The sequence below is a fragment of the Balaenoptera acutorostrata genome, chromosome 12 (assembly GCF_949987535.1).
Source record: "Balaenoptera acutorostrata chromosome 12, mBalAcu1.1, whole genome shotgun sequence".
Taxonomy (NCBI): domain Eukaryota; kingdom Metazoa; phylum Chordata; class Mammalia; order Artiodactyla; family Balaenopteridae; genus Balaenoptera; species Balaenoptera acutorostrata.
Genome location: NC_080075.1, coordinates 79,160,521 through 79,185,998, shown reverse-complemented (window position 1 = coordinate 79,185,998; position 25,478 = coordinate 79,160,521). Strand labels below are relative to the sequence as shown.

Below are 25,478 nucleotides of genomic sequence, written 5' to 3'. Positions count from 1 at the left end.
GTATCTCCTTGGATTTATCCTGTATGGGACTCTCTGCGCTTCGTGGACTTGACTGACTATTTCCTTTCCCATGTTAGGGAAGTTTTCAACTATAATCTCTTCAAATATTTTCTCAGACCCTTTCTTTTTCTCTTCTTCTTCTGGGACCCCTATAATTTGAATGTTGGTACGTTTAATGTTGTCCCAGAAGTCTCTGAGACTGTCCTCAATTTTTTTCGTTCTTTTTTCTTTATTCTGCTCTGCGGCATTTATTTCCACTATTTTATCTTTCAGGTCACTTATCCGTTCTTCTGCCTCAGTTATTCTGCTATTGATTCCTTCTAGAGAATTATTAATTTCATTTATTGTGTTGTTCATCATTGTTTGTTTGCTCTTTAGTTCTTCTAGGTCTTTGTTAAACATTTCTTTTATTTTCTCCATTCTATTTCCAAGATTTTGGATCATCTTTACTATCATTACTCTGAATTCTTTTTCAGGTAGACTGCCTATTTCCTCTTCATTTGTTTGGTCTGGTGGATTTTTACCTTGCTCCTTCATCTGTTACATATTTCTCTGTCTTCTCATTTTGTTTAACTTACTGTCTTTGGGGTCTCCTTTTCGCCCACTGCAGGTTCATAGTTCCCATTGTTTTTGGTGTCTGCCCCCAGTGGGTGATGTTGGTTCAGTGGCTTGTGTAGGCTTCCTGGTGGAGGGGACTGGTGCCTGTGTTCTGGCAGGTGGGGCTGGATCTTGTCTTTCTGGTGGGCAGGACCACATCTGGTGGTGTGTTTTGGGGTGTCTGTGAACTTAGTATGATTTTAGGCAGCCTCTCTGCTAATGCGTGGGGTTGTGTTCCTGTCTTGCTAGTTGTTTGGCATGGGGTGTCCAGCACTGGAGCTTGCTGGCCGTTGGGTGAAGCTGGGTCTCAGTGTTGAGATGGAGATCTCTGGGAGAGCTCTCGCCAATTGATATTACATGGGGCTGGGAGGTCTGTGGTGGTCTGATGTCCTGAACTCGGCTCTCCCACCTCTGAGGCTCATGCCTGACACCAGGCCGGAGCACCAAGACCCTGTCAGCCACACGGCTCAGAAGAAAAAGGAGGAAAAAAGAAAGAAAAAAAAGTTTTTAATAAAAAATAAAATAAATTATTAAAATAAAATTAAATAAAATTAAAAAAAGAAGGGAGCAACCAAACCAATAAACAAATCCACCAGTGATAACAAGTGCTAAAAACTGAACTAAGATAAACATAAAAATCATTACATGTTATTTTAATTTGACCTTTCACACCATAATTTATGGTTAAAATGTGTTCTTCTATATTATACTTCTTTATCAGCTTTAACCATAGCCTTCTTGAAGGGAATAATTTTTAAAGACTTCTACCAAGGAAAATCTGACTGTCAATAAAAGCATTTAGAGCAGATGAATGAACCTGTAATATGATGTATTCATTACTTCCCAGAAATAAAAGGATTAGTGAAACATCAGTTCAAATCCCTACTAGACTCCTCATTAGACTATCTTATCAGTTCTGAGACATCTGGAAAATATAGCTGGAATATTCAAGATAGTCTGTCCGCACATCATCTTCATAAAGCAAACATTGTTTTGGCTGGAAATACTCCTTAATAAAATAGAACCCAGCTGCTTTCCTTTAATATTCTATTGAAATATTTCAAAAAGAACTTCATTTCATTTGCTCAAATCATTCCCATAACCATCGCCTCAAATGTTTTTTTTCTTATAAATTCTTGATGGCATGTGAATCTTTAAAAAGTCCCACTTGGCACATTTTGTGGTTTTGTTGAAATGTTTGCCTTTTAATCACACAGGATGGAGGCTTCAAAACAACACAACTACTTTATAGAACTAATTAGTGGTCTGCCCAAAGCCTGCAGTTCAATAGAATTGTTATTCCCTTCTATGTTAATATGTATAGTACTTAAGGAATTTATTATATACCTGAAAGAAGTTTAACAGAGATAAAGAAATTTGGAAATTTGTTTTTGTTTTTGTTTTGTGGCCATGCTGTGCAGCTTGTGGGATCTTAGTTCCCCAAACCAGGGATTGAACCCAGGCCCCGGCAGTGAAAGCACCAAGTCCTAACCACTGGAGCGCCAGGGAATTCCCAGAAATCTGGAAATTTGAATTCTGCTTCATAGAGTAGCTTATTAGTAAAAGTCAGTAGAACATTTAAGCTATGTTATAAATTAATTTCTTTTCCCCTCCTCCCCAAAATTGTGCCTTGGAATAAGGAAAAATACTAAAGAAAATGAACTAACTAAGGGCAAACAACAGTGGAAAATAATCTATAACAAACTGAATGATATCTTTGCTATCAAAATATATCATAGAGGGCTTCCCTGGTGGCACAGTGGTTGAGAATCTGCCTGCTAATGCAGGGGACACGGGTTCGCGCCCTGGTCTGGGAAGATCCCACATGCCGCGGAGCAACTAGGCCCGTGAGCCACAACTACTGAGCCTGCGCGTCTGGAGCCTGTGCTCCGCAACAAGAGAGGCCACGATAGTGAGAGGCCCGCGCACCGCGATGAAGAGTGGCACCCGCTTGCCACAACTAGAGAAAGCCCTCGCACAGAAACAAAGACCCAACATAGCAATCAATCAATCAATAAAAAAATGAATAAATCTTTAAAAATATATATATATATATATATCACAGAAATTCAGGGACTTCCCTGACAGTCCAGTGGTTAAGACTGCGCTTCCACTGCAGGGGACACTGGTTCGATCTCTGGTTGGGGAACTAAGACCCTGCATACCCTGCATGCCTCCCCCCCCAAAAAAGGAAAAAATCACAGAAATTCATAAGTAAATATAAAACAATGCCAATCTTCTTGATAATTTTTTATTTTGAAAAATATAGTTATTTTTCATAAAATTATGTTGTCTATGTTAACATCTAATGGATTTATTATTGTTATTTTTAAATCAATTTATAAATATTTTATTTTTTAATTTTTAAAATAAATTTATTTATTTTATTTATTTATTTTTTGCTGCATTGGGTCTTCGTTGCTCCGCGCGGGCTTTCTCTAGTTGTGGCAAGCCAGGGCTACTCTTCATTGTGGTGCACAGGCTTCTCATTGAGTTGGCTTCTCACTGCAGTGGCTTCTCTTGTTGCGGAGCACAGGTTCTAGGTGCGCAGGCTCAGCAGTTGTGGTGCCCGGGTTTTGTTACTCCACGGCATGTGGGATCTTTCCGTACCAGGTCTTGAACCCTTGTCCCCTGCATTGGCAGGCGGATTCTCAACCACTGGGCCACCAGGGAAGTCCCCCTAATGAAGCTTCAATCTTTTTACTCTCATGAAAACAGAAGGCAATCAGGCCTTGAAATATTTCTACCACAATTTAATTATTCACCTCCAGTCCCTCAAGGTATTCCTTGTCTCTTAATATTGGTAATTATCTCCTTTAGCCAAATAAAAATGTGTGATATTTATTTGTAATTGCTCCAGGTATTAGAAGGAGTAATTGTTAAGTGTCGCCCAAGTACCGTGAAGATGAAAAATGCTATGTAATTATCACCGTGGGAAAATGACTTTCCATGCACTTAGCTGAAATCACTACTTGGGCTTGTGGAGTTAAATCTGAACTTTCAGGACTTCTGGGATGAACGCGGTGACATAGGTTTAGCATCTGTCTGGTTTTTCTCAAGTCATACAAAAGCATCAAGAACGATGGCCAAATAATGAACTTTTTGTTCAGCAAAGTTGGGAGCAGATCCACAGCCTTCAAAATATGAATCGGAGCTGCTAACAGCAGCTGAAATCAGACAGAAACCAGAAAGAAGGAGGTGGTGATGCGGTGGGAGGCCCAGTCAGCAGCAGCAGAGTCCAGAAAGCATCAGCAAACATAAGCCTCCTAAGATGAGGGAGTCATCCTGAAGAGAAGGTGTGTGTCTCCTCTTATCCATGGACTTGGGTAGCAGGACTGGAGGTAGGAGTCCTCCTGGAACCTGATTTATTTCAGAGTAGCAGAGGAAGGGGTCTATACAAATAATTAAACAGAGAAGCCATAGGCATTAGTCTGCTAGGGCTGCTGTAACAAAGTACCACAAACCGAGTGGCTTAAACAACAAATTTATTGTCTCATGGGTCTGGTGGCCAGAAGTCTGAAATCAAGGTGTCTGCAGGGCTGGTTCCTTCTGAGGGCTACGAGGGAGAATCCGTTCCGTGCCTCTTGCCTAGTTGCTGGACACAGGGCAGTGGGCTTCTCAGGAGGTACACTTTCCAGCAGAGCACAGAGAAGGCAGACCCAAGGAGGGGACCACCGGCCACCACCCAGTTTCTATTGATGCAGCAAAGCTGAACAAACAATTCACACCAAGGTAATAGCAACTTAAGTACCCCCACCTCCTTGTTGGCATTTCAAAAAAAGGGAGCCAGGGTGGGTGCTACTTAACTCCATTGGAATTAAGCTACCATGGTAAAATTTTAGTACAATTTTTAGATAAATCTTCCCCTCTGGAAAGGCATCAGGGGAGGTACTTGGAAAAGCTATCACTACTTTGGTCCCTTACATCACATAATTGGTTAGAGGAATGGGAAGTGGCAAGTGGCCCCGGTAAGCATGGTGGAGAGCTGGCTCCAGTAAGCCTGCTGGACGGCACTTGCCAAGGGGCCAGCCGGCCATGACGGAGTGGTGCAGCGGAAGATGCCAAGGAAATCTGCATGAATGCTGAACGTGGCTTTCCTGTCATGCTGGTGCCCTCCTTCTTCAGATGCTTCACCAGGCCTGTCACTAGCCTTCCTACCCTCTGTCACTGGCAAAAGGCCCAGCCAGTGACTGCCAGCAGTAGAGAGGAAGAGGAGGGATTTGGGCATTGAACAGCCATCCTCCCCGGCCGGCCCAGCCCACTGGGATCTACTCCTCCTCTGAGCTCCCTTGCCTTGACCACCGTGGCCAGGGCTGCCATGACGCACAACTCCAGAGGGCGCCACTCACTTGCAGACCCAGGCTGGTTTTGTTCAGTATCTGTGTACGAGTTTGTCTTACCACCTCGGCTAGACAGCTCCTGGTGGGCCAGGACAGATTTGTAAATCTTTTTATACACCAAACCACCTAGCGCTAAGCCCAGCCTGATAAATATTTGCTGATGGATGGGCAATCCAGAAAAGGGGTCATTGACCCTGAATCACAGATAAATGCACGGTTTAGTCTTGTAAGAGCATCTATTTTAGAGCTCTGCAAACCCGATTCTGCCCAGCTTTGGCATCTGGTACAGATATTAGTCATTCAGCAATGTGACCTTTCCTGACACAGGGTGTCTCCGAGCAGTAGCGTGACTTGACGCACAGCGGCTTTCTGCCCATGCTAAGGTCAGTTTCCTCTTCCCTAAAAGGGTTCAGTTTTTAGCAGGGATTTCACGAGCCACAGGGAGAGCTGACGCACTCTGCAAAGCTCTGAGTGGGGTTTGGATTAGTCATGGTGATAACCACTGTTTATGCAACCTTGGAGCAGGCCCAGGCTCACATTTCTCCCAGAGGCCCATGGTATTTCTCTCTGTGATTTTTTTCTTTATTTTATTGAAGCATGGGACCTCAAAGCCATACTTGAATACTTGTCCTCTAATGTAAGAGTTTGAGCAGCTAAATGGTACCTTATTGGGCCCTTTCAAGCCCGCCCACCTTCCATCGGGCAACTAACATGCAGTAAAAACACTTTCAGACACTTTCACAGCACTGCCTGTGTGCTGGGCTGCCCCACTGGAATCAATTGTAAGTGGGTGAAAAACAATGGGAAAAAAACAAACAAAAGCAAAGATGCTGAACTGAGAATGAGAGGGCCGGTATTTTAGTCAGTACCTTGTTGCCTGGCCTTGAGCCGATGATTCCTCTGTGCTCCGTGTTGCCATGTGCACGGTGGAGCAAGAGGAGCGTGCCCCAACCCTGCCATCCACAGGACACCTGTTCTGAGCCGTGGGTCCCTCTGGGAGAAGTAGGAGGGTGGGATGGGGCAGGCCAGCACCAAGCCCCCTAGCCCTTCCCTGGTGCCCTTGGCATGCATGACCAGGGGTGGGGATGTCACCTGTGGCCACAGGACAGAGGTGGCTATGTTTTTTCAGGTCAGAGACTGAGTTTGGAATTGTTCTCATGACACAGTCCCCAAGCTCTCTGGTTCCTAAACTAATTATTAAGACCAATAAATTGATTCTTCTTTTTCTAAGAATGCCAGTCTCCAAATGCCCCAGGGTGAGAGGGCAGCCTTTAGTGGCTCCAGCTGCCTGGGAGGGCAGCAGGGGACCCAGTACCACCCCAGGAGACATGGGCTTGGCTTGAGTTCCAGTTATACCCTGAACTCACAGAGTGACCTTGAGGAAGTTCCTTCCCCTCCTAGGGCCTCAGTTTTCCCATCAGTGAAATGAGGGGGTGGACTATGGGAGCCCCAGGGTTTCTTTCGACTCAGAGGTTTGAGGATCTGTTTGCCTTTCCTTCTCCATCAGGCCTTTTTTCTTCCTTGCTTCTCCATCCTCTCAGTCTTCTAATTCCTTTCCCCATTCTTGCTGGAGATTTTGGTTCTTTTTCTGGCTGGTCTTGGCTGTTTCACTGATATGGGCCCCAGTTTTCTCAGTGGACAATGAGAGTTTCACTAAGAGTGTCTAAAGGCTCACCCAGCTCTGATGCTCTGGTCATCCTGGGATCCCATGGTGTAAAGTCCCATCTGGTGCATAGCCGGGGTGGTGCTGGATAATCTGTGCTGGGCCCCTCCATTCACGCATCGCAGTAGGACCAATCCCTCAGATGCCCCAGCTGCTACCTCACCTACTGGTCCAGACTTCTCAGGAGGACTCCATGGACATGTCTTAGACTGAGGCCAACAGGCAGACTCTGTTGTGATTACTTTTTTACCTGTCAGCTTGATTTATAGTCTCCACTTACTCAATCAAACACTAACCTAGGTGTTGCAGTGAAGACATTTTATAGATGTGATTAAAGTCCATAATCAGTGGACTTTAAGTACGATAGATTATCCTAGATAATCTGGGTGGGCCTGAGTCAATTGCTCGAAAAGCCTCAAATGCAGAGCTGAGGCTTCCTGGGGAAGAAGAAATTCTACCTGTAGACAGTAGCTTCCATCCATGCCCCTGAATTCCACATGCCCTTCTTAATGACCTTCCATATAGATTTCAGTTTTGCCCAGCGGTGGCTTCTCTTGTTGCGGAGCACGGGCTCTAGGTGCGTGAGCTTCAGTAGTTGCAGCACGCAAGCTCAGTAGTTGCAGCACGCAGGCCCCAGAGTGAGCGGGCTTCAGTAGTTGTGGCACACAGGCTCAGTAGTTGTGTCTCGTGGGCTCTAGAGTCCAGGCTCAGTAGTTGTGGCGCACGGGCTTAGCTGCTCCGCGGTATGTGGGCTCTTCCCAGAGCAGGGATCGAATCCGTGTTCCCTGCATTGGCAGGCGTATTCTTAACCACTGCACCACAAGGGAAGTCCCTGCTGTTACTTTTAATGGTAGAACCTTCTAAATATATCTTGCTGAGAATGGAATATTCTACCACCCTCACTGCTCAATTTAACAGCTATTCTTGAATATCTAAAATGAAGACAAACAGCCCAGCATAACCAAGCATGTGAGGCCCCAGGGAATACAAGGATCCTGGGTCTGTGAGCTAAAACAATCCTGCAAATTAGGAGAATCTATGGAATCGGGGGCTGGAAAGGGATCTTGGGCAATTGAAACTAAAGAACCCAGAGTTCTTTGCCTTTTTGTTTTCAAGATCTGAGCTTTTAAGCATCTCTCTCTTTATCCTACAAATACAAACTTACCAAATATCTGAACTATAATTTTTAAAAGTAATAAACAATGCAGATTCCATTAATGTTTGTCCCTGTTGGGTGAGCAGGACAGGTCGACCTTTTTTTGTACAGTTTATAAAATGGAGAATATTGTCCTCTGAAATCCAAGAGAAACACAATGCACCTAGTAGATCCTTCTGTCAGGGGCTGAGGGGCTAGGAGTGGGCTGGGCTGGGGAGTGACGGGGTCCCTACGACAACAATGGATGTCAGTGAAAATTACATAGAAGACAAGCCAAGTTTCCCAGAATCTTCTTCTGCTCTCAGACAATCCCAGGCCATGGGGTTCAGGGCTTGCTGAGCTACAGTGAGCAGAAGACTTTGAAAAGGCTCCTGACCCTCTCTGGTGTGCAGCCTTGAAGTGGGGCGGGACAGCTAGTGTCGAACCTTCTCAGCCCTAACCTGGAGCATGCCGCTCTTCCTCCTTCACTCGGTGCGTCCATTTTCTTCTTGCTTCTGGCCAGTGCGGACACGCAGGAGGGACTGGCTGATTCCTAACCGGAGCTTCCGACTGCTCAGCCGGCAGCCCGCCCTATATCTGGGGCAGCTGTTGAGGGCTTGTCTGGGCCAGGCAGGAGGGCATCAGCACAGGCTGCCAAGCATGAGGCGTGCCCCAGCAGCTCAGCTGGCCTCTTGCAGGCTGCGACGGGGCACTGACTCATCTTCCTCCTCCTACAGCTTGCAGCCAGGCAAGGAGAGCTCACTCAGAGCAAGGAGGGCCATCGGCCCCTTGGGCCTCCTTTCTGCCTTCAAGGCTGGCAGTGAGCTCCTGCTCTGAACACTTCGCAGCTGGTCTCAGCTTTGCCCACTCGACAAGTCACAGTGACCTCAGCTGGTGTATCTGGGGAGCCGAAGGTTCAGTGTGGTGCAGCTTACCTGGCCTTTTGGGCGTGATGGGAGATGAGCAGGGTGTGGCGTAGGGGGCATACTCACAATTTGAACGTGTAACTCACTGGGGGTGATATTTGGGAAAAATATTAATGTGCTTTTCCCTTTTGCCTTTCTGAGTATGTATATTTTCTAATTTTCCTAAGGCATTCATTTACATGGATGAGATGAAGATTGTTCTAGAAGGAATGCAGAAAGGAAGAAAGCATTAATATTTACTTTTTGACACTCAATATTTTCATAGCCTTGTTAAAATATTGGAATACAATAACTGTACATATTCAAAGTGTACAATTTGATGAGTTTTGACCTACATATACATCTGTGAAATGGTCATCACAATCAAGGTAGCAAACCGATTCATCACCCCCAAAAGTTTCCTTGCTCTCCCACCAGTTCCCCAGGCAACCACCAATTTTCTTTCTGTCACTATAGATTAATTTGCATTTTCTAGAAATTTATATACATGGAGTCATAGTACTTACACGTTTTGTCTGTTTTCTTTCACTCTGCATAATTCTTTTGGCACTCATCCCTGTCATTGTATGAATCAGTAGGTCATTCTTTTTTATTTCTGAGTAATATTCCATTGTATGACTATCCCACAATATGTTTATTTACCCATTGATGAACATTTGATTGTTTCCAGTGTGTGGCTATTATAAATAAAGCTCCCGTGAACATTTGTGTATAAGTCCTTGTGGGATATATGCTTGCATTCGTCTTGGGAAAGTTCCTACGAATGGAATGGCTGGGTCATATCATCAGTGTATTTTTATCTTTTTAAGAAACTGCCAAACTGTTTTACCAAGTAGTTGTAATTTTTTCTACTCCTACCAACAAGGTGTAAGAGGTCCAGTGCTTCACATTCTCACCAACTCTTACTCAGTCTTTATCATTTTAGCCATTCTAGTCCATTCTAATGGGTGCAAAGGGGTATTTAATTATGCTTGCAATTTGCACTACCCTAATGACAAATGACATTCAAAATAAGATTTGTAGTGAGACATTACTCCAGCTAGCCTGGCTATTGCTTGGGAGGATTTTCTACATTCCTTTATACTGAAGCAAAATACCACTGGTGGCTAAAACATGGGTGTGGCATGTGCATAATGACATTCATACAAGGATATTCATTGCAGCATTCTTTGTAATAGCAGAACAGTGAAAAAGCTAAGTGTCCATTAATAGAGGCCTGGTTAAATAGATTATAGTATTATACAGAGAATTAGAACCATAGGATGTGGGTATATATAGAAAGAGATTTATTTTAAGGAATTGGCTCACATGATTGTGGAGGTTTGGTGAGTCCAAAATCTGATGAAGGAGGCTGGCAAGCTGGAAACTCAGGAAAGTTGCAGTTCAAGTCCAAAGGCAGTCAGGCTGGAAACACAGGAAGGAGTCAATGTTGCAGTTCAAGTTCAAAAGCAGTCTGCTTGTAGATTCTCTCTTGCTCAGGAGAGGTCAGCTTTTTGTTCTTTTCAGGCCTTCAACCAACTGGATGAGGCCCACCCACATTATGGAAGGCAATCTGCTTACTCAAAGTATACCATTTTAAATGTAAATCCCATCCAAAACCACCCTCAGAGAAACATCCAGAATAATGTTTGACCAAGTATCAGGTCGCCCCAATGGCCCACCCAAGCTGACACATAAAATTAACCATCACAGGTATGAATGGAATACTATGTAGCCATTAAAAAGGAAAGGTAGCTCTATAGGTACTAAAATGAGTATATCTCCAAGATAAATTACTAAGTGAAAAAAGAAAACAGCTGCAGACAGTATGTAAAATATGCTACTATTATTAAAAAGTTTTAAAATAATGTGTGTGGTTATGATTGTAGATGCATAGTACATATTTTAAAGGACATACAAGACATTATTATGGGGGAGAAGGCAGTTGCCTCCAAAGAGAGGAACTGAGTGGCTAGGGAATAGGAAAGAAATAGACTAACTTTTTAAATTTCATCTACGTCTTTTGTCGTTCTGAAATTTTATGGCGTGTACAGAAGCCTTTGCTTTAAAGCCCAGCTCCGTAGATCAGAGCTGTGTCCCGGCCTTTCCTCCCGGGGGGCTGCAGGCACAGCGGCAGCCACTTTAGAGCAAAAGTGATGACAAGGGGGGATGGGCGGGGGTGGAGACCAGAGTATGCTCTGGAGCGGCGTGGACAGGATTCAAGAGTACAGCTCACCCGTTTGCTCTGGGGTGGACAGCCCAGGCCAGGGGCTGGGGAAGGCGGGCCTGGAGCTTGGAGCAGGGGGGGGACAGGACACTGCAAGAGCCGGGATGAGGTTGAGTTGGCCAAGGAGCACCATGGCTCCACCAAGCATTACTTTTCGCTTTGCGGTGAAGTCTGGCCTGTTCCCTTCTTGGTCCAAGGATGGGAAAGATGACATAGGTCCCACAGGCCTTTAAACCCACCCAGAGGAAATCTCTTTCTAAATTAGACTCTCCCCGACATTTTGGGTTTGTAAATCTATGTAGAGACCCTCCCTCCTGACAGGGGGCCTAAAGAGGAAATCCCTGCACAGCGTGGACGGGTGAACCCTCTGCTTTGTAAGCTCTTTAAGGTTTGGACTCCACAATAATAGGGCTTTGCTCAAAAAAAAAAAAAAAAAAAAGCCAGCATGTGTTGCAACTTGATGGTCAGCATATGGTAGTGGTTAATGGTGTGCTGTCAATGTGCTGTGCGATTCCAAATTCCTCCAGCCCTCTTCCCGCTTTCCCATGCTCCTCCCTCCCTATTTCCTTCTCCCATGTCCCCTAATTTCCCCCAAACCCTGGACTGACTTGATTCCCTACTTCCCCATCTCATCTTGACCACCCCACGCCCTCCTTTGTCAGATGTTTTCAAAGCAGTAAACAGAACCCCAGTCCCACTGCCACTCACTCAACCAACACACACCCCCCACACACATTTTAAAGCAGACCTTTAGTTTTTCTGCTGTTTTGTTGGAGTTTCTTCAGGGAGGGGGAGTTCCTTTTTTTTTTTTTTTTTTTGACTGCGTTGGGTCTTCGCTGCTGTGCACAGGCTTCTCATTGCATTGGCTTCTCTTGTTGCGGAGCACGGATTCTAGGTGCATGGGCTTCAGTAGTTGTGGCTCGCGGGCTCTAGAGCACAGGCTCAGTAGTTGTGGCGCACGGGCTTAGTTGCTCCGCGGCATGTGGGATCTTCCCAGGCCAGGGCTTGAACCCAAGCCCCGCGCATGGGCGGATTCTTAACCACTGCACCACCAGGGAAGTCCCGGGAATTCTTTAGTAGATTTTTTTTTTCTTCTTTTCCTTGCCCTTCTTTCCAGAAGACCAGCATTTCATGGCTCAGGACTCAGTAAAGAACCAACTGCTAAGTCCGACTAAAATCAGAAGGAAAAAGTTAAAAACGGAGTTTTCCCACTGGTCTAGCTGTCTTTAAAAATGTTTCTTTTTTCTTTGTAACGTGTAATTAAAATTTTGTTTATTTCCTGAACTCTTTTAAGAGGTTTGAGTGCATTTGGTGCATTTTTGAGAAAAGTACAGCTTGTATCTTCACTATCTTGCATCATGTGTCCGACACCACATCCCACAAGACAAATACAACCAAGGCCTCTTAGAGCTTCCAAGATATGAAACTGCCAGTGGCAGCTCATTCACATTGCTGTAACCGCCGCCCTCATGTGACAGAGCTGTCTCTCGGATGGACAGCCCAGTTCCACACCCCCTGCCAGAGCTTTCCCACTTGAGGCAGAAATACAGGGCCTGCTATACATTCTTGTCTGGAGTGTGGTCACACGCCCCGAGTCTCCAAATCAGAAGTTATTTATACCAAATGCTCAAACCAAAAGGATTACTTAAGCTGTGATCCTTGAGTCCTTCTGTTCTCTCATCTCCCACCTCCAGTAGTATGTACCATTGGTCCTATCACCAAAATATGTTTTACAAGGGTCCCTTTCTCTCCATCCCCACTGCCATCACTCTAATCCAAGTTACCATCTTCTGTCTCCTAGAATATGCAATAGCTTCCTAACTTGTCTCTCTGCTTTCACTCATGGCAGAAAAAATTTACTGAAAAGTCCTCTATTTTTCCCTTCTTTGCTTCACTCCCCTGCCCTGCATTTCATTTTTCAAGCAGATAGACAGACTTTATAATCCCACGGTCCTGGAATTATAGGAAAGCTGTAAAGCAGCCTAACAATGTCTGTACTTGTGGGAGCCTGAATCACAGATGTTTCTTTGCTAGAGGTTCTGGAGGATAGAGGGTGTGTCTGGATCCAGCAGCAGAGCCAGAGATGAGATTTTCTCAGACTGGGAAGGGAGACAGTTCCATGGCACCTGAGAGCAGTGAGGAGCCCAGCCAAGGCTCCAGGGAAGGAGGTCACCAGATCAGATAACTTGGCAGCCTGGGGTGCCAAGGGGGACTTGTGGGGCAGAGGCATTGAAGGGACTACCCTTGTCTTGAACAGTCAGGGTACCTGCTGTAACCATGACAACTAGAGGCCCTCGCCCAGTTTTCTGAGCACCTAATAAGGATTCCCTTATGGTCCTGAAAGGGGAAGAAGTCTCAATAATGACCTGTCCGGAAGGAAGGGCCTTAGGCAGAATAAGGCAAGATCTGAATGTGAACCAAGATTCACACCTACTATATACTTACCATGACCAGTCTTCCCAGTTTTCTCTGTCCTGACAGATTTCCTAGGACATGGGGCTTTTAATCCTAAAAGGCAGTCTAGGATGAATTGTTTACCTTGTTCAAAGTTCCTTCTACAAAATGGTAAATTTTTTAAAGATAAGATCATGTTATATCTCTTATTCAAATCCAGGTTCCTTACCATGGCCTCCAAGCCCTTTGTGAGCTGGATCCCACCTCCTTCCCAAGTTATCTCCAAGTGCACCTAGACTACTCCTGGCCTCACTCCTTTCCATCAGCCACCCTACCTCTGTTCTGTCTTCAACAGCACAAGTTAATTTTTTTGTTCCTTCTTTTTTTTTGGCTGCGCCATGCGCATACAGGATCATAGTTTCCTGGAATCTTAGCTCCCTGACCAGGGATCGAACCCATGCCCCCTGCAGTGGAAGTGCAGAGTCTTAACCTCTGGACCACCAGGGAAGTCCCAGGCTGAGTTTATTTTTATCTCAATCTGTGACCTACTGTTCCTACTGCCTGGACCACCTTCACCTCTTCCTCCTGACCCTTTCCAAGGCTGTCTCCTCCCCTCCTGCACATCTCAGCCCATCTCTTGCCATCCCCTTTAAAGTAGTTTCCCGCCCCACCCCGGCCCCAGTCCCTCTCGCTAAAGCACTCTCTTTAATGAGCTGCTGATCACATGTGGAAATAGCGGGTCTGTGTCTTTGTCTGTTGTCTGTCTCCCCCTTAGCTTGGAAGCTCCCAAACTCTGGCTCAGAGCTTTACACAAAGCTGGTGCTTAATGAATAGTTGTCGCCTGGCTGACTGCAATTTTTTGCAAGTTTAATTTTTTCTCTTCTCTTTTCTTTTTCTTATTTTACTAAACAAGAACAGTGAATAAGCAGATTCAGTTTTTTGAGACTAACATGTATTTTGGTGGATCAAACGAAAACCAGTCACTCAGCCTGCTTAGTGTTGGGGTTTGTTAGAATAAGCATTGTTTTCTCTGGCGAACATTGTAGGCTATTTCCCTTTCTTCAATCCTCCTTGGGGATTTTCTTTCTAATCTCTCTGACGTATATAAAGAAGCCATCAAAGGTAATACAGGAAGGGGGAAAAAAACAGAACAATGGGGCACAAAGTAAGATGGTTAAAAACAAATGCAAATGCATCAAAAAGCACAATAAATTTATTTGTTCTTAATTTTCCATTTAAAAGATTGTGATTATCCACTTGGATTTAAAAAATCAGCTATATGCTTTTTACATGGGACACACCTGGGAATAAGGGTACAAAAAAGTTGAAAATCAAAGAATGGGAAAATAGGTCAGGCAAATAGTAACCAAAAGAAAGTTGACAGCGGCCAAAAAAGATTTTCAAACCAAAAACATTAGCAGGGAAAAAGAAGATCACAACATAGTGGCAAAATGTTCAATTTACCAGAAAGATACAGCAGTTCTAAACCCGTATACCACCTATTTAAATAGCCTCAAAATATATATTTTAAAAAATCATAGAATTACAGGGAGAAATGAACAAACTCGCCATAATGATGAGCGATTTTGACACACCGCCATCAAGTATTGATATGTCAAGCACAAAAAATGTTAGAGATTTGAAAAAGTAATTAACAAGTGTGATTTAATATACTTACTAGTATTTGGGAAACGATTCTCCATTGGTCTCTCATGCTTCTCCAAGTCCTGTGAGTGCAGATTTTGTTCTGCACATCTGTTCAAGGATGGCTGTGTAGTGGACAGCCTTGGAGTACAGAGACAGTGTCTCCCTCCAGAGCAGTTCACTGTCTAGTATAATAAAGGTTAATGTCTCCCTCCAGGACAAGATTTGAGCTGGTTTGCTTGCAGCCCATAATAAAAAATTGGAGCTTCCTAAACTTGTGGTTCCTCAGCTGTGAAACAAACCCACTGCACATCCAGCATCCACAGGATTGCCTCATATCGCCCTCGAGGGCTAAGAAGAATCGGCATAAGCATGAAACTCAAGCTGCCTGCTCTGCCCTGACTAATAATGTCTTTGTCTCTGATCCAGGAGTCTCGTGTCTCCTGTCAGCATCCGTGACACTGTAGCAGGCTAAGTTACTGGACTGCAAGTAAGATAAATATGAGACCCTTCACAGTTCTTGATATGTGGACCCTTGCACCCAACCGTGGACAATACACCATCTTCCTCAAGCAATACACATGGAACGTGGACAGTTTACCTAGCACAGTGCCTGCCGCCTGAAAGACAGTCAATGAATGTTAGCTCTCACTTGCCTCTAGCACTACTGTTCCTCTCACTTCCTTGAGCAGTCAGCAGCCAAAGGGAAGAAATGAATCATGTGAACAGAAATCATAGAGTGTTAAAACCGTCTGAGAGATGGAGATAAGTGGGCACACAGGGAGCTATGGTGTAGAACAACCCCTTCTGCGTTGGCTCTACATTGTGACTTCATTATTTGATTTGAGGCAAGACCATTCCCAGGAACACAAATATTGGATTTCTTTTTTTTCGGCCGCACCGCGCAGCTGATGGGATCTTTAGTTCCCCAACCAGGGATTGAACCCAGGCCATGGCAGTGAAAGCGCTGAGTCCTAACCACTGGACTGCCAGGGAATTCCCAAATATTGGGTATTTATATTCAGTTGTCAAGACACTTTCCCAAGGTCCTATGGAAATTAAATCTATATTAACCATTTTCTTATCACTCAGATCAGCAATAACCTAGCTTATTAAACCGTTATGAACTCATGCTTTTAAGGGCCTTCTGAGAATGTGAATTTCTTTCTTTCTTTCCTTTTTTTTTTTTTTCTGGCCGTGCCGTGGCTTGCAGGACCTTAGTTCCCCAACCAGGGATCGAACCCAGGTCCTCAGCATTGAGAGCTCAGAGTCCTAACCACTGGACAGCCAGGGAATTCCCAGAATGGGAATTTCTTCATCCTCCCTCCTCCTAGAGCTACAAAAGCTTAACTCATCTTGGATGAGCTTTTTGTGTGTGTGTGTGAAACTGGCTTCTTTTCTTTCTGTAGCAATTTTTGCCACCTACACTCAGATACGGAGGAATTGCACGTGTTAAGTCTCAATCCTATACCTAGAAGCTCACTCTTAACTGACTGGGCAGAATCTCCCGTGTATAAGAGTCTAGGTGTCTGCAAGAAAACTCAAGGTCCGACCCCTGCTCTGTAGCCATGATCCAGGGAGAAGGGGTGTCGAATGGTCCAAGCTTTGAATCCATGGCGGGAGGGCTGTTATGCTTCTCTGTTACATGCCTGCTATACTCCTTTCCCAATCATCCCAGCCCCATGTAGTCCAACGTGACTAGGGCTTTGGGGACAGTCGTGATCTTCATCACATTTCCCTTGTGGCCAGTCTCAGCTCATCACTGTAGCCCTTTAAATAGCATATCCACTGCCAAGACACTGGTGCCCAGGGTAAGTCTTATTGAGGATCTCCTGGCAAAGAGGAGATGTTATTCTGCGTGCACTCCGAAACACCTGCTATAAATCTATTCTTCCCCCAAGTTCTTCTCCCCAGAGAAGCTCCTCCTTCCTTCTCTCTCTCTACCTCCCAAATCTCCTCCTTTTTCCTCACCAACCAATCTGCTCCAGCGAGCGCTCTGTACAATTCCTCCTTCTCTGAACCTGGGGCTGTCTGTGTACTCCACTCAGCAAATCCAAAGCCCAACGAAATAGTCCATCTACCGTTTTGCCAGACACCTTCCTGGGGGGCCACCACTCCCTTCTATCTGTGTGCAGGATTTGCAACACTAGGACTCACGTAGCTGGACACCCGCCCTTATCACGTTTCCTTATGGGGCCAGGTTCTCCGCATCCATTCTTTTTTAATTAATTAATTAATTAATTAATTAATTAATTAATTATGGCTGTGTTGGGTCTTCATTTCTGTGCGAGGGCTTTCTCTAGTTGCAGCACGCGGGGGCCACTCTTCATCACGGTGCATGGGCCTCTCACTATCGCGGCCTCTCTTGTTGCGGAGCACAGGCTCCAGATGCGCAGGCTCAGTAGTTGTGGCTCACGGGCCTAGTTGCTCCGCGGCATGTGGGCTCCTCCCAAACCAGGGCTCGAACCCGTGTCCCCTCCATTGGCAGGCAGATTCTCAGCCACTGCGGCACCAGGGAAGCCCTCCGCATCCATTCTTGTATTCAGTTCTTCTTGCAGATGAAGAGACTGAGAGGCGAGAGCTGAAGTCAGTTGCTGAGGGTTACCCAGGGACTCCAGAGGTCCGCGGGGAGGGCAATCTGAGAAATGCAGTAGATAACATCAACATTGCCCAACAGCTGAGACCCAGTCTTTAGCTTGGGGCTTTTCCTAAACGATTGTAGAGACCCTGGGGTGTCCAGTGTGTTAGAAGAGCAGTGAGGGCCTCTCTGAGGCTGCCTTCATGGCAGGAACTTGCAAAGGTTTAACTGCAAAGAATTAGAGGACCGGTCAGAGGTGTGGGTGGAGTTAAGAGAGCCAAAGGGATGTCAAAGCCCTTAGAGCCATACACACTACTATACACGAAATAGATAATCAACAAGGACCTACTGTAGAGCGCAGGGAGCTCTACTCAATATTCTGTAATAACCTAAATGGGAAAAGAACCTGAAAAAGAACAGATATATGTATATGTATAACTGAATCACTTTGTTGTTCACCTGAAACTAACACAACATTGTAAATCGACTATACTCCAAAAAAAAAAAAAAAAAAAGCCCCTAGAACCAGCATCAGAGGAAGTGTGAATGGTTCTAGGCTGAAGGGACCAGGGGAAGGAACTGTGTCACCTGCAAAGAGGGGGTGTGTGTGTGTGTGTGTGTGTAAGGTGGGGATGAATACCTAGTTCTTTCTCTCCTCCTGCCCTGCTATCTTATGTTAGTGCCTCCCAAACATGAGCAGAAGCGAGGGAGCAGGGGCACATGGGTGATGCAGTCCTATCTGTCAGCCTCCCAGGGAAGATCAGGGCAAAGAAGGGGTGGCAAGTGGAATATGTAAAAAATTAATAAACAGAAATCTCAACTAATAGAGTCGGGAGACCAGAAGAGGGAGCTCTCACATCCTGCGACTGTAGCAGAGCCCAACATGAAGAAGAAAGATTCCTCCTCTTTCCTGGCAAGGACTCAGCCAATGAAAAGCCATGGATTCTTTGCTTACTAGAGCCCTCCCACCTTCCTTTCCCCTCTACAAAAGTGTTCTCCTTCCCTTGCTGTGCAGGGACTTGCACATGGCTGGTCTGGTTGCAGATCCCGAGTTGCAATTCTCTGCTGACCCGAATAAACCCATTTTTGCTGACAGTCTATTCTTTCAGGTCATCAAATATAACCAGCACCACCGATGCAAGAGAATGGGGAGGGTAGGAGAAGCAGCCACTGTTGAGTGAGAGAGCTCCTAAACTGGCAGGGGAGAGACAGACTGCATGATCTCCAAGGGCTGTGCGAGGGTCCTTGCCATCCTTTGAAAAAGGATGAAACATGTCACTCGAAGATCCCACCAGACACCCAAATGGGTCCAGGATGATGCATTTCAGGGAGAGGGTTGGGTGTGGGCAGTTATTTCAACCGTGGTCAGCAGAACCCCCTCCAGCCCTCCAGCAGGTCTATAACCACACACAGCTGCCCTCAGAGCTGTAGCCACCTGAAGTCACACCCTGAGCTCAGGTCTTCTGGCCCCTGACATGTGGCCATAGAGAGACAGCTTAACGACCAAACAAAGAGAACTCAAAAGATCTCTATGTCATGGCTCAAGTCCACTTTACAACAGATGTAAAAGTATGCTGTCCTGGACACCAGCCTCAGAAGTGTCCTTAAAACACCCTTGGTTCCCTCGGTGCCTATATGAGTCTGTAATTCTTGACTTTATCAAAACACTTTCTCCATTTGCCACAGGGTCCCAAATTGATCCACACCACACTCAGACTTGCAAAGAAAACAGCTTTTTAAATTTCATAGAGGGTAGATTCAATCTTCCCAATAAGCTACCACCCACGGAATAGAAAGAGCAAAACGTCTTTAGTCCATTCCAGAGATTTCATCTGATGCATAAGTTTAAATTGCTCCTCCAGATGATGGCACTTGGGCAGCTTATTCTCGGCTTTCCATCCCCTCCTCCTGCCTCCCTGCAGAAGGGCATCTGGGATACGGATGGGGGTGGGTCTCTGGCTTGTGGCCCCATAGCACAGGGATGGGCCCTCCAATCTTCAAGGTGGTTCCGATCCTCCCTGGTCTCCACTGGTTGCCTCTGTCCTGGCCTGACATGGCTCCAAGCATGGAATTTAGTGAGATGTGGGCCTGGGGGGCCCCGGAGGTCTGAGGCCAGGAGGGGTCTGGCCTTGTGTGGCCAGGTGTTGCTGACTGTGTTTACTTTGCAAAGACCAGATGAAGCCTGTGCTGGGTGGCCCGTGATGGAGCCCACACCCAGCCTGACGTCAAACCAGGAGTCAGCTGGCCCAGCGGTAGAACTAGGGTCCTCAGAAGCCCCATTGTCACCTAAAAGTAGGGGTGTCTGTGCTGTACCTCTGGGCTCCGTAAATGGACCTCTTTCACCTTATATAATCTACCTCCTGGGCTCCTGGCCCAGGGCATCCGAGAACTGGTGAGCAGGCTGTGAGCCAGGGGAAACCAGCCGCCATCAGGCTGGTCCTGCCAAGCTGCGGCCCTGGAGGGGGCAGTCCTGGCTCTCGAGAGGAGCGGAAGATGCCAGAGGGCTACGCGAGGGCCTGACTGCTGTCTGGCAGGAGGTCTCCTGCCCCAGAAATACTCTGCCCCAGTCCCACCTCCCACTACCGGATCATGTAATACATAGCTAAAGCTTACACTTAATGCAGCTGCAAAGCTGGATCACATGCACAAAAAAGCTGGGGGAGGGGGTACTGACAGCTGGAAAAAAATCATGCAAATGATTGTGCTAACTCTGTTCTTCACGCTTAGGGTTCAGGGCCTCGAAAAGTCTGGATCTGGCCCTGATAATGAGCTCTCCCTCCCAGGAGCTTAACTCAGAGAAAGAGCATTCTCTTGCTCATTCTGCGACCTTTGTCAGAGGGTGAACGTGGCCCAACTCCTGCTCCTTTGACATTTCCAAGCCCTGCCCTCGGCTGGGCCCTGGGCAGACGCTGAGAAGACACGGTTCCCGGCCTTGAGTGTTCACAGTCTCACAGGGGAGACAGACCTATAGGATGAACGATATTTACAAATAATTTCTAGTTTTGAAATGCCCTCCACATGCCAAGATTTTTACATACCTATTCTTCCCGACGACCCTAGGGGTGAGTATATCTCCAAGTTACTGATGGGGAAACACACTCAGAGCGGCGGTCAGGGCCACCCAGCCCAAGATTCACATCTATGGATTCAGGGCTGCTCCGCTGCCCTGTGCCACCTTCAGCCATGATGCTTTGGGCATCCTGAGGGTCTCCTCCCAGACATCCAGGACTGCAGGGCAGGCTAAGTCTGTTCAGCTGTCCTCCTCAGGCACAGGCAGATCGGGCTCGGCCCCATGAAGGGAGCCCCGCCTCTTGATTGACATGAGGGTCCCTCAGGGCCTCCACACATCTTGCATTGTGGGAGGAGTGCAGGAGGAGGGAGCGTGTGCTCGCTGACCTGGGCTCGGGGCTGGGGCTGGCAGAACCCCGCCGTCCGTGAGGGCAGGACCTGCTGCTGTTGCAGCAGCACCCAGAGCCTCAGTGGAAAGCGGACGGCTGGGCGTGAGTCAGAAATGGCCGGAAACGGAAGACCCCAACAAAGGTCTAATGAAGGGTCCAGTACAGCCTGTGGGCGGGATCGGGGGATTCCAATGCCAGATTTAGCACATAAAAAATACAGGATGCCCGGTTGAATTTGAATTTCATCTAAACAACAAATGATTTTTTTTTAGGATGAATACTTGTAGCTCTAATATTGGGGACATACACTAAAAAATTATTTGCTATGTAAGCAGATAGGGTAGGGGGTCCCCCCCAAAAAAGAACTAAGAGTCACTTTCTTGACATAAGAGAAGCCATTTTAGCCTAAGCCACTTTGTGAGCTAAGCCTGGCCACAATGCTTGTCCTGGAACAGGTCTCAGTAATAATGATCTTAAGAGAACAAAAGGACCAATTTATCAGGTGAGAGAAGTAACCACAGCAAAGATAACAAATCAGTTGTAAAGACTCCCAGTTCTATTTCAATGGTAAAGACTAGCCTAAAGCACTGTCTTGAGCTGTTTTGCAGAATTTAAATCCCCCCTGGGCGCTCAACCACCAGATCAATAGGACCTAAGGGATAATAATGTTGACCTTTTCTGACCCTCAGGACTTCAGTCAACTAAAGCTTGAACTCTGCCCACGCTGCCCAAGCTCCTTCATGAATATACATGTACTCTTAGTTTAAAACTGCCCCAATTTTGCTGTTCGGGGAAACACTGCTTTGGGAAAGATCTCCGTGTTCTCCTTGCTTGCTGCAAGTAATAATAAATCCTTCCTTCTCCTGATCTTTGGCTCAGTTGTGTTTTTTGGCTCAACACCCACCAAGAGGCAAACCACAGTTTTCGGGTAATAGTTATTTCTCTGAAATTCAAATCTAATGGGGAATCCTGGGTTTTTTGTTTTTTTTTTTTTTGTTTTTGGCAATACAAAGTTAAGGACATCCAAGGATAGCTACAGCAGGCAGCTGGGCAGGGAGGGTGATGAGAGAGATGGTGGGAGGGAAATGCCCCCCAGGAACCTGGTGGAGCTGGAGGTCCCCAGGGCCAGAGCTCAGCAAGGCAGGAGGGAATGGGCAGAGGGGGTGGCAAGAGGAGGAGTAATTAAATGTATGACTACCTCCCTCCTCTAGGACCTACAGTTACTACTCTCACTGCCTACAGCACCAAGTTCCATGCTTCAGCATTAGGGAGTCTTTCCCCTCTAAGCTCCTGAGACACACCCACTGCTCTGAGCAGGCAGTTCTCCTGGGTGAACCATCAATTCACTGGGGCTCAATCCAGCCTCAGGGCCTTTGCTTATGCTGTCCCCTTGGGCAGTCTTGGAATTTAGAGTTGGAACGGTCCTCAGAGGAATCTGTTCTCACCCCCTTATGGGCCAGAGAGGAAACATCAGGCTTGGCAGGTTGAAAAGACACACTTAAAGCCACTTCTCTTCCAGCCAACCAACCCTCCTTGGCCTTTAAGGTCCTACCCGCGTCTCTGCCAGGAAGCCATCAAGGTTCTGCCGGGCCTGCCCTTAGACAAGTAACTATGGCTCTCTCCATTTCATCACAGGCTGTTCTGTCCTACTTGCTGCCTGTCTCTGTGTCCCTTTTCCCTGACCAGAGTATAAAGTTCTTTTTCTAAGCCTTCCCTCAGCACAGTACTGGGAATGTAAATGCAATGATTTTCTTTTTAAATTATACCCTTTGATTATAGTTCAACAGTGTAATCATAGTTATTAAATAATTAAAGATCCGCCTAATTTGGTACTTGTGGTAAATGGGGAAAAAAAAAGAATCAGGGTTTGGAATCAGATAACCTGGGTTTGTTTACATTTTTTTTTTTTGAGAAATCTTTGCTGAATCTACTCCAGTGAAAGAAATTCTTATTGCAGCTGCCATTGTCACACAGGATGGGGGAATCGCATGTCCTGTCCTGGTAGAATGAGGACCTTTCTGATGGATGTTTAAACTCCTGCTTTCGTCACCACTTCTAGGACGTGACAGCATTTGAACAAGATTAATGTTTCAACATAAAGTTTAATTTTTTAATTAAAACCAAGAGTACCAAACATTGTTTTCATTTATTTTCTTACAAGGATTGTTGATGCAAATGTTTTATGATGATTTTTCTATGGAGAAAGAATTTACTCTGGCTTTTTCTTTTCTTTTCTTTCTTTTCTTAGATGTGCTGATTTTTTAAAAATTATTTTATCGAAGTTAGTTGATTTGCAATGTTGTGTTAATTTTTGCTGTATAGCAAAGTGATTCAGTTATACATATATACACATTCTTTTTCATATTCTTTTCCATTATGGTTTATCACAGGATATTGAATATAGTTCCCTATGCTATACAGTAGGACCTTGTTGTTTATCTGTTCTATCAATATATATAGTAGTTTGCATCTGCTAATCCCAAACTCCCAATCCATCCCTTCCCCACTGCCCTCCCCTTGGCACCCACAAGTCTGTTCTCTACGTCTGTTTCTGTTTCATAGATAAGTTCGTTTGTGTGTCATATTTTAGATTCCACATGTAAGTGATATCATATGATATTTGTCTTTGTCTGACTTACTTCACTTAGTATGATAATCTCTCGGTCCATCCATATTGCTGCAAATGGCATTATTTCATTCTTTTTTATGGCTGAGTAGTATTCCATTGTATATATGTAATACATCTTCTTTACCCATTCATCTGTTGATGGACATTTAGGTTGTTTCCATGTCTTGGCTGTTGTGAATAGTGCTGCTGTGAACATTGGGGTGCATGTGTCTTTTTTAATTAGAGTTTTGCCAGATATATGCCCAGGAGTGGGATTGCAGGATCACATGGTAACTCTACTTTTAGTTTTTTTGTTTTTTGGTTTTTTTGGCCACACTGTGCAGCATGCAAGATCTTAGTTCCCTGACCAGGGATGGAACCTGTGCTCCCTGCAGTAGAAGTGCAGAGTCCTAACCACTGGACCACCAGGGAATTTCCTATTTTTCACTTTTTGAGGAACTTTCATCCTGTTTTCCATAGTGGCTGCACCAACGTACATTCCCACCAACAGTGCAGGAGGGTTCCCTTTTCTCCACACCCTCTCCAGCATTTGTTATTTGTAGACTTTTTAATGATGGCCACTCTGACCGGTTTGAGGTGGTACCTCGTTGTAGTTTTGATTTGCATTTTTCTAATAATTAGCAATGTTGAGCATCTTTTCATGTGCCTACTGGCCATCTGTATGTCTTCTTTGGAGAAATGTCTATTAAGATCTTCTACCCATTTTTCTTTTTTTTTTGGCTGCACTATGAGGCTTGCAGAATCTCAGTTCCCCAAACAGGGATTGAACCCAGGCCATGGCAGTGAAAGCCCAGAATCCTAACCACTAGGCCACTGGGGAACTCCTGTCTTCTGCACATTTTTCAATTGGGTTGTTTTTTGTTGTTGTTGTTGAGTTGTATGAGCTGTTTGTATGTTTTCTTTTGTTTTTTGGCCACAACACACAGCTTGTGGGATCTTAGTTCCCCGACCAGGGATCGAACCCTTGCCCCTGCCATGGAAGTGGGGATTCTTAATCACTGGACCGCCAGGGAAGTCCCAGAGCTGTTTGTATATTTTGAAAATTAAGCCCTTGTAGGTCACATGATTTGCAAATATTTTCTCCCAATCCGTAGGTTGTCCTTTTGTTTTGTTTATGGTTTCCTTTGCTGTACAAAAGCTTGTAAGTTTGATTAGGTCTCATTTGTTTATTTTTGCTTTTATTTCTATTGCCTTGGGAGACTGACCTAAGAAAACATTGGTATGACTTACGTCAGAGCATGTTTTGCCTATGTTCTCTTCTAGGAATTTTATGGTGTCATGTCTTATATTTAAGTCTTTAAGCCATTTTGAGTTTATTTTTGTGTTAGCTTTTGCTTTTCTTAACTTGGGGGTTCCCTGGATGAGTTTCAAGGAGACTATGAACTCTTTTAAATAGTGTAGAGAACGTTGTTCTTTGGTGTTCCCAGCAGCCCCCTCGGCCTCTTCCCTCCGCTCATCCTGTACACCCCACCGAGCCCTCTCCACATAGGGTGGCCAGCTGTCACCACACACGTGCAGAGCACCGGCCTGGGGAGGAGTTAAATGCACAGCGTTTATTGACAATATATCCTTACACATATCAACTATTAATTCATGCTTGCTGATAGAGCAACTTGTATAACATTTTTATTTTTCAGAAACAGTTCTTTTAATTCAAAACAATGTTATGCAATTATCTGTCAGCAAGGATGTGGCTTTTGTTTTTTTTGGGTTTTTAAATTAATTAATTTATTTATTTTTTGGCTGCGTTGGGTCTTCGTTGCCGCGCGCGGGTTTTCCTCTAGTTGCGGTGAGCAGGGGTTACTCTTCGTTGCGGTGCGCGGGCTTCTCATTGCAGTGGCTTCTCTTCATTGCAGAGCACGGGCTCTAGGCACACGGGCTTCAGTAGTTGTGGCTCATGGGCTCTAGAGCGCAGGTTCAGTAGTTGTGGCGCACGGGCTTAGTTGCTCCGCGGCATGTGGGATCTTC

General features: G+C 45.5%; 1 non-coding gene across 1 annotated transcript; it reads right to left on the bottom strand.

The window, feature by feature from the left end:
• Positions 1 to 23,848: 23,848 nt before the first annotated feature.
• On the bottom strand, positions 23,849 to 23,921 carry TRNAR-UCU (transfer RNA arginine (anticodon UCU)). Its single transcript has one exon. It is a non-coding gene; the product is annotated as a tRNA-Arg (tRNA).
• Between the last annotated feature and the right edge of the window lie 1,557 nt (positions 23,922 to 25,478).